This window comes from Apium graveolens, chromosome 9, assembly GCF_009905375.1.
Source record: "Apium graveolens cultivar Ventura chromosome 9, ASM990537v1, whole genome shotgun sequence".
NCBI lineage: Eukaryota > Viridiplantae > Streptophyta > Magnoliopsida > Apiales > Apiaceae > Apium > Apium graveolens.
The window spans coordinates 253575352-253585430 of NC_133655.1; the positions used below are offsets into that span (position 1 = coordinate 253575352).

The 10079-nt window shown below is 39.6% G+C and overlaps 1 non-coding gene across 1 annotated transcript; it reads left to right on the forward strand.

The window, feature by feature from the left end:
- Positions 1-9538: 9538 nt before the first annotated feature.
- Positions 9539-9645, forward strand: LOC141688367 (small nucleolar RNA R71). Its single transcript, XR_012561813.1, has one exon. It is a non-coding gene; the product is annotated as a small nucleolar RNA R71 (small nucleolar RNA).
- The last annotated feature ends 434 nt before the right edge of the window (positions 9646-10079 follow it).

Below are 10079 nucleotides of genomic sequence, written 5' to 3' on the forward strand. Positions count from 1 at the left end.
CCGTTGAAGCTTTCATCCGTTGATGGCTTTATCCGTTGATGCTCTAGCAGTTGAAGCTTTATCCGTTGAAGCACTTATCCGTTGATGGATATTATCCGTTGAAGCATTAGAGACATCCGTTGAAGCTTTGTTTCTTATCCGTTGAAGGTCTTCAATATCCGTTGACACTTCTTCACTTATACAAAATTACAAGGCATGAAATATTTACAATTAGCCCTCCTATTTGTACATCCATTAGTAGTCAACATGACTGATTATTTCCTAACAACATCTAAGAATTACAGCTTGAAACCAGAGAGTGAAATGTGCTACAATACCAAACTTATTGCTAAGTAAGGCTACTCCTTCAACAGATAGCCAAGATGGTCTTATCCGTTGAGGCTACAAAGACTAGATTTCTACTTAAGTGTTTTGCTTAACTTATCATCAAACTAATACACATATTCCTAACAAAGTCTAACCCAACATTTCGTACAATTGAACCAGTCTCCAACGGCCCACGGCTGTAGCACGTACCGACCTTTAGATTCTAATTCAATGTACACATCTCTATGTAATAGACAAGTATTTCTTATTTCAAAATCAAAGTCCTCGGCTGTAGCACAAAACGATAATGATTTAAAAATAAGAACCACTTTCAACCATGTTGGAAGGCTATGACCGACATAAGCCCGTTGTGTCATTGGCCAATTACTACTTGATATTATTTAATTTTAGAGGGATTATATTACGTTACAATCATAATCATATTATAAAGAGATTCTTCCTTTTAAATTAAATATTTCAAATCAATAATCGATAATCAGATGATTCCCAGATCGGGTGGAGCATTGTCAAGAGGCGTCACTTAATAACCCTTTCTTACAGATAGAAATCTGTTGTTGACAGAATCATCCTTTCTCTCAATATTGAAAATTCATATTCAATTACGTGTTTCATAAACACAAGAATCTCATGATCGTATTCATAATATTTATTGTTAAGGCAAGAAACGATTCCTATTCTAGATTTTCTAGAGCACGCCTTATATTGATTTAAGTTCACCTAAATCTATCATCGCATGGTAAACATAGGCATATATCTCATATATAAAATTAAATAAACAAGTAAATGTAAAGTGCAATAAAGTAAATGTGTTTGGTTATGGCCCCATCCTATGTGATCTTTATCAAGCTCATGATAAAGATCAAGGTCAATCTAATATGGTGATGGAAATAAATATAACTACTTTTTACATAAGTCTTCTTCTTTGTTTAGACTTCTTGTATGCCTCGTCTTCTTCTTTGTATCACCTCCATTGGATAGCCTTCTTGAGTCTTCAATTACATTACATGATTGAAAGTAAAACTAATCTAATGAACTTACAAGAATAACTCGAGTTACATTCGAGATTTATGATTACAAAGATTGACGACATGCAAGTCGTATTTAAAACCAAAACCAAAACCATTACACTAAGGTCGAAAGGCCATAACCATCCACCATGCTCATACAACACATAAAAACATGTTAAAACACATAATCTGATCTTAACATATCATATTATCCATGATCTAATCATAAAAAGAAAATATGACAAAAATCAGAAAAATCAGAATGAAATTAGAAAAACAAGAATCACTGTTTACGGGCAGTAAACGACGTCAAACGCCTTACAGACGAGTCTTTGATAGCTATAGCTATCTGTTTTGTTCAGACGCTCGTTTACCTATTGAATAGGGTATTCATTTGCGTAAATCGGACACCAGACCCAGATTTCAGCAAATCTGGAGCAGCCAATTCAGAATCCGTATCTATATGATTCTCATAATTAGAACAAACATAAATCATGTATATATCAATATATATACATATTACATAATCATCTTATGATTATACAACTCACATGAATATCATATATTCAAAACCATACATTTATAAGCATATTATATCAACATCAAATCATGGCGAATCACGTACATGCTCATATATCGAAAACAGTTAAACACATAAACGAATTAAAAACTTTTCGCAAGTAGTTCTGATTCCATTGAAGGGTTTTTAGCACATAAACGCAGCAAAAACGTAAATTTAATCTAAAAAAAAATGAAACCCTCCGCAGGATCCATGCGAAAAATAATATTTAATTCGTAGTTCAGTATGTTTACCCTATGCTTAGTTCACTATGCTTAGTTCACTATGCTTAGTTCTATTTAATGTAAATTAGAAACTCCTTTCTAATTTCATTCACTCTGGCCAGAGATTCATGAACTAACATAAGTGGATAAGCATTGAACATTCTCTTCCTACACTGGAAGGGGTAGATCCTTTATTGATCATACACTATCTTCGTGTACAAATTCCTATACCCAGTAGAGCCCTTATAATTGTCCCTTGAGATTAAGAACTAAACCAAAGCATAGTTCAGTGTACACAAGATGACTATGATGACCTCAAGTCTAAGGATATTTGTATAACTATCACTATGTGAACAACTGCTGACACGTGAGTGAACTCCATCAGTTGTTCAGCTGTGTGAGTCATGTTCAGTGAACTTATTCTATAATAAGCACCTACATACTAGATATAGTGTCACCACACAAATGTCTATGAGAACAGACATCCTTCATAATGAAGCAAGCATAGTATGTACTGATCTTTGCGGATTATTAATTACCAGTTAGTAACCCTACGACCAGGAACTATTTAAGTTTAGAGTTATCATCTTTTAGGTCTCATTATTATGATCTCATCACAATCCATAAAAAGCTTTACTCTAAACTGTGGTATATCTTATTTAAACATTTAAATAGATAGAGCCCGCAATAAAAACAAAACAAGCCTTTTATTAATATCAATGAAATCAAAACAGATTACATAAAAGTTATTCCTAAATCCTCATACATGATTGGACTTAGGACATATCTCTTTCACAAACTACTATAAAACTACCAAAAATAAAAAAAACTACATGGCAAAATATGAAACTATATGAACTAAACTATCATGAATATGCAAACTATATGTGACTCATACAAAACATATTCCGTCAACTACTACCCCCAAACTTAAAATATTCACTGTCCTCAGTGAAGGTAATCGTAAGGAATCAGGCATACCTAATCCAAATCTGGATCCTCACCTTCAACGGGGTTGTGTCAGGCGTGTCTGGAGGTGGATACACGGAGTTCTCACCAAATATTGGCCACTGGATTTCAACATCGATGGCCCCGCCTCATCTCCTAGCTGAGATCTCCAAGCAGTCCAGCTCGTCTGGGTGGCCCCAGCAGTTGGCCTCCCACCAGGTAGATGGTCAAACGTATAACCAAGCCCCTTTAGATCGGGCTTGCCTCCATCCCACTCTTGCATCATAGCCAAAGTAGTGATGTCAATAGGAGCACTCGGGATCTGGAACTGCTCATGTGTTGGCCAATGAACACCAACTACCATACAGTATTTCATCACAATAGACGCATACGGTATAGGCCCCGTGGTACTCCCCCTCAAGAACTTTAGAATATCCTAATAAATCACCATCCCAAGATCCATATAATCGCCCTAACGAATGCCCCACAACAGCCGTGCACGCTCCACAGTAATCTCATGCACATGCGAAGATGGCATGCTGTTAGTACAAATAAACATGTTCCAAGCACGGGAAAACCTGTTCATGTTGGAAGCCGGGAACGTAGAGTACTCAGTAGTGCATCTCTTGATCTTTCAGTGTGTGTCAGGCATGCATAGTGTAACAATAATGAGATCCAGATCAAAGTCCTCTGGAGTATTATCATTCCAAGTGTCCTGCCCAGGCTTCGTCGCGGGCTGCTCAATCACTCTCCTAATAGCATCAGCACTATACTCCACAGTCATCCCTCACACCACTGTGAAGCCATTCTTCTTAGCCTTCGCGTTCGCATAGAACTCGCGAACAACACTCATGGGCACAACAACGGGTGCCTCACAAAAAGGAACCCAACCCATCTCCAGAATCATCTCCAACAACTTACCATCCTTCCCTGATGGCAGAAAACCTCTCTCCTTGATAATAGGCTTCGAGAGAAGCCTCGTATACTCCGCTTCAGCCTTGAGAGTAGAAAACCTCGACCTCATACCACCCGCACTAGAAGAATCGGTGGTGCTACTGCTTATTTGTGTTCTTTGTCTCTTGGGTGCCATTGGAATTGAGTAGAGAGAATAAGAGTTTGTGTTTGAGAAATTTGTGAAGTGGTGAAGAAGTTTGTGTATAAGTGTATGTATTTATAGAAGGTGAAAAGAGAATTATATATGGAATAGAAGTGGGATTTGATTGTGGGAATAGTGGGAATAATGGGTTTGATTTGGAGAGGGAAAATTGGGATGTGGGATAGTAAAATTTGGGTAGGAATTGATTTTGTAGAAAAAATCCCGTTTTTCCTCTTCAAAACTGCTATTTTTATTATTCTGAGTCGGGACCTCGGCACGGGCACGTGCTAGGATAGCGCGGGCGTGCTCTTCTTCTTCCAAATCGGCGTGGCCGTGCGCTAGATCTGTGCGGGCGCGCCGTGTCTCTGTAATTTCAGCGCGACCGCACGCTAGATCAGCGCAGGCGCGGCTGGCTTCTGAAGTTGGCCCTGAATTTTTTTGTTTTTCTGATTTCTTTGTGATTTTCTTTTTTCTTCTTGCTTCCTCTACTTACTAATGTACAATAAACTTGGGTTGCCTCCCAAGAAGCGCTTCCTTTACGTCATTAGCTTGACGTAGAAACTCAAGATCGAACGGACAACAAAACGATACTAACCACCTCACGGTTTCCATGTCATCATAGTAATGCTTCAACCTCTGACCATTTACCTTGAATGCTTGGCCCATATCATTCTCAAAAATCTCCACCGCTCCATATGGAAACACAATTTTGATAACGAACGTCCCTGGCCATATTGACTTCAACTTTCCAGGAAAAAGACGGAGACGAGAGTTGAACAAAAGAACTTGTTGCCCGGCACAAATGATTTGAGCACTAGACCCCGATCGTGCCACCTCTTTACTTTCTCCTTGTACATTTTGTTGTTCTCATAAGCTTGAAGTCGAAACTCGTCGAGCTTATTTAGTTGAAGCATTCTCTTCTTATCAGCTGCATCCAAATCCAGATTCAATTTCTTCAAAGCCCAATACGCTTTATGCTCTAGCTCCACCGGCAAATGACACCCCTTACCATAAACCAACTGGAACGATGACATTCCCAACGGAGTTTTGTATGCTGTTCTATAAGCCCAAACAGCTTCATCAAGCTTCAAAGAACAATCTTTCCTTGGTGGACACACAACTTTCTCCAAAATGCGCTTGATCTCTCTGTTAGAAACCTCAGCTTGACCATTTGTCTGAGGATGATAAGCCGTAACAATGTGATGATTCACATTATACCTTTGCATCATAGCAGTGAATTTGCGATTGCAAAAATGCGACCCATCATCACTGATTACGATTCTTGGAGTTCCAAACCTTGTGAATATCTGCTTGTGAATAAATTTAAGCACCACCTTTGCATCATTCGTTGGCAACGCCTTAACTTCAACCCATTTCGACACATAATCAACCGCCAATAAGATGTATTGATTGTTTCAAGATGAGACAAATGGCCCCATGAAGTCAATTCCCCAAACATCGAAGACTTCAACCTCGAGAAGCATATTAAGAGGCATCTCATCCCTTTTGGACATATTACCCACACGTTGACATCAATCACATTTCAAAACAAACTGATGAGCATCGTTAAATAAGGTTGGCCCTCTATGGCTTGTCATAGAGCTTGGGTTAATCCCTTATTTTTTCATTTTTATATATATACATACTTAGCAAAAAAAAAGGTTGGCCAAAAGAATCCTGCTTGAAGAATATGAGCTGCTGTCTTTTCTCCACCATAATGTCCTCCATAAGCCGTTGAGTGGCAATCTCGCAAGATCCCCCTCATTTCGCTGTACGGAATACATCTCCTGATGATTTGGTCAGCTCCTTGTTGAAAAAGAAATGGCTCATCCCACATATACCACTTTACTTTATGCAGAAACTTCTTCATTTGAGCGTACGATAAGTCAGGAGGCATGACATTGCTCACAAGGTAGTTCACGATGTTTGCGAACCACGGTTCTTCCTCTTGTACTCCAAACAACTGCTCATCAGGAAAAGACTCATTTATCAATGTCTTGTCCAATGAAGTAGCATCAGGGTTCTCTAAACGTGAAAGATGATCAGCGACTTAATTTTCAGTCCCTTTTCTATCCTTGATCTCTAACTCAAACTCTTGAAGTAAAAGAACCCATCGAATCAACCTTGGCTTCGAGTACTTCTTCGAGACGAGATAACAAATTGCAGCGTGATCAATGAAAAATGTCACCTTCGTCCCGAGTAGATAAGATTGAAATTCTCAAAACCATAGACAATAGCCAAGAGTTCTTTCTCCGTAGTAGTATAATTCAGTTGAGCACCATTCAAGATCTTACTAGCATAGTAGACCACATGAAATATGTTGTTCTTTCTCTACCCAAGAATTGCTCCAACTACATACTCACTTGTATCGCACATTATCTCAAAAGGTTCATTCCAGTTAGGTGCAGTTATGACACGTACCGAGATTAAACTCTTCTCCAATGTCTCAAAAGTGGTAAGGCACTCGTCATCAAACTTGAAAGGGACATCTTTCTCTAGAAAACTGTACAATGGCTTCGAAATCTTAGAGAAGTCCTTGATGAAACGCCTATAGAAACCCGCATGACCAAGAAAACTGTGAATTCCCTTAACAGATATTGGTGGAGGAATATTTTCAATTACCCCTACCTTAGCTTTGTCCACCTCAAGACCCTTACTAAAAACCTTGTGCCCAAGAATAATGCCCTGTCGCACCATAAAGTGACATTTCTCCCAATTGAGAACCAAGTTAGTCTTAACACACCTCTTGAGAACATGTCCAAGATTCTGCAAGCATTCGTCAAAAGAATCGCCAAATACAGAGAAGTCGTCCATAAACACCTCCATATTCTGGCCAATCATATCATAAAAGATGGCCATCATACATCTCTGAAATGTGGCTGGTGCACCGGACAAACCAAAAGAAACTCGTTTGAAGGCGAAAGCACCAAATGGACAAGTGAAGGTAGTCTTCTCCTGATCTTATGGAGCGATACAAATCTGATTGTAACCCGAATAACCATCCAGAAGACAGTAATACTCGTGACCAGCCAACCGGTCAACCATCTGATCAATGAAAGGCAGAGGGAAGTGATCCTTCCTAGTGGCCTTGTTCAGTTTCCTGTAGTCCATACAAACTCTCCATCCCGTGATTGTTCGAGTAGGAATGAGCTCATTTTTCTCATTAGCAACAACTGTGATACCTCCCTTCTTTGGTACACACTAAACTGAACTCACCCAAGAACTGTCAGAAATTGGAAAAATAATCCATGCATCCAGCCACTTAAGAATTTCTTTCTTCACTACTTCCTTCATGATCAGATTAAGTATTCTTTGCTGCTCAACCGTAGGCTTGCTACCTTCCTCTAGTAGAATTTTATGCATGCAATAAGAAGGGTTGATTCCCTTAATATCTGCTATAGTCCATCCAATTGCTGATTTGAACTCTCTTAGAATCCTCAAAAGCTTCTCCTTGTCGCTACCTGAAAGGTCAGATGAAATAATAACAGGCAAAGTAGATGCATCACCTAAAAACGCATACCTCAAATGTTCAGGTAAAGGCTTAAGCTCAAGAGTAGGAGCTTCCTCAATAGATGGCTTGAGGTGTTTAAGAGCTTTGTTCAATTCCTCCATTCCAAGAGATTTAAAAGGTTATCAATCTTCCTCTTCCAGGGAGAAGCATTCAGATATTGTAATTGCTCCTCTCCTTCATCATCTTTACTATCTAAATTCCTCAATAAGGCCTTCTCTAAGGCATCAGACCTTAGCAATTGATCAAGTTCTGAAGTAACTACATAATCGACCAACTCCACTTTTAAGCACTCCTCATTTTCCGCAGGAAACGTCATAGTATTGAACACATTAAAAGTTATATCATGATCCAGCACTCGCATTGTAAGCTCACCCTTCTGCACATCTATCAAGGTTCGGCCAGTCGCCAAGAAAGGTCTTCCCAAAATTATGGGAATCTTCTTATCCTCCTCGAAATCAAGAATTATGAAATCAGTAGGGAAGATGAGTTCATCAACCTTGACCAAGACATCCTCCACAATACCTCGCGGATATGTAATAGAACGGTCGACCAACTGTAAAGTCATATAAGTTGGTTTTGGATTATGCAGATTCAACTTCTTGAAGATTGACAAAGGCGTCAGATTGATGCTAGCTCCCAAGTCACATAAGCATTTGTCAAAAGACACTTTTCCAATAGTGCATGGAATAGTGAAGCATCCTGGATCTTTAAGCTTCAGAGGCAACTTCTGTTGCAGCACAACACTGTCCGTGAGAGCGACAGTCAATAAATCATCTAGCTTCACTTTCCGAGAGAGAATACCTTTCATAAACTTTATGTAACTAGGAATCTGCTCAAGAGCCTCAGTGAAAGGTATGTTGATATGAAGTTTCTTGAACACCTCCAGAAACTTCTCAAATTGCTTATCCAGCTTTTTCTTCTGCAGCCGTTTAGGAAAAGACGGTGGAGGATAGATCTGTTTCTCCCCTGTATTACCCTCAGGAGGAGTGTGCTCAATAGTAGTCTTCCTTGGTTCCACTTCTACTTCCTGCTGCTCTACTTCTTCTTCAGCCCCAAATTCTTCATTCGAAACTTGAGTTTATTCGGGATTCACAACCTTTCCAGACCTCAAAGTGATTGTCTTTACCTGCTCCTTAGCTTCCTTCTTCCCTGGCACTTCAGTGTCACTAGGTAATGTACCAGGTTGACGATTTAGCAAGGCATTGGCAATTTGTCTAATTTGATTTTCCAAGGTCTTGATAGAAACAACTTGACTCTTGCACATAACTTCAACTCCTCTAATTCAGATTTTTCATTAGCTTGAGGTAACTACTGAAGTTGAAGTTGTTGCTTCGGGACATATTACGGTTGCTGAAAACTAGGGGGTTGTACTGCTTAGCTGGGTACTACTGATAAGGCTATTGAACCGCATTCTAAGCATTGCTCCAGCTGAAATTAGGATGATTACGGTTGTTGGGATGATAAGTGGCTGGCACAGGTTGCTGCGATTGCTGAAAGTTGCTCACGAACTGAGCTGATTCACTAGAAATAGCGCACTGATCAGTCTCATGGGCACCAGCACAAAGCTCACAGACACTAGTGATTTGATTAACTCCATAATTAGTCAAAGTGTCCACCTTTATCGTCAAAGCCTTAAGTTGGGCAGCTATAGCAGTTGCTGCATCCAACTCCAGAATTTCTGCTACTCTTCCCTGAGTCAGTCTATGAAAAGGATTCTGATATTCATTAGCAGCCATCAGTTCAATCAATTCATAAGCTTCATTGTAGCTTTTATCCCACAAGGCTCCTCCTGATGCTGCATCGAACATGGGTCTAGAAGTAGCACCCAATCCATTGTAGAAATAGTTTATAATCATCCAATCAGGCATGTCATGGTGTGGGCACTTCCTTAGCATCTCCTTATATCGATCCCAAGCCTCACACAGAGATTCTCCAATTTGTTGAGCAAACTGAGTAAGAGCATTCCTGATTGCAGCAGTCTTCGCCTTAGGGAAGAATTTAGTGAGAAACTTTTGAGCAAGATCCTCCCATGTGGTGATAGACCCTGGTGGTAGATAATGTAACCAACACTTCGCTTTATCCCTCAGAGAGAATGGTAGCAGTCGCAGCTTAATAGCATCTTCAGTCACACCATTGAACTTGAAGGTGTCGCAAATCTTGATGAAATCCCTGATGTGCATATTGGGGTCTTCAGTAGGAGAACCCCTAAACTGAACTGAGTTCTGTATATCTGAATCGTGTTTGACTTGATCTCAAAAGCGTTAGCTGAGATGGTTGGCCTAATGATGTTTGACTGAATATCATTGATCTTAGGTTAAGAATGGTCCATCAAAGTCTTAGGAATTTCTGTTTGATCTCCCATCACTACTAAAGCTGGTTACTCGATTTTCTCTTCTTCTTCTACCTT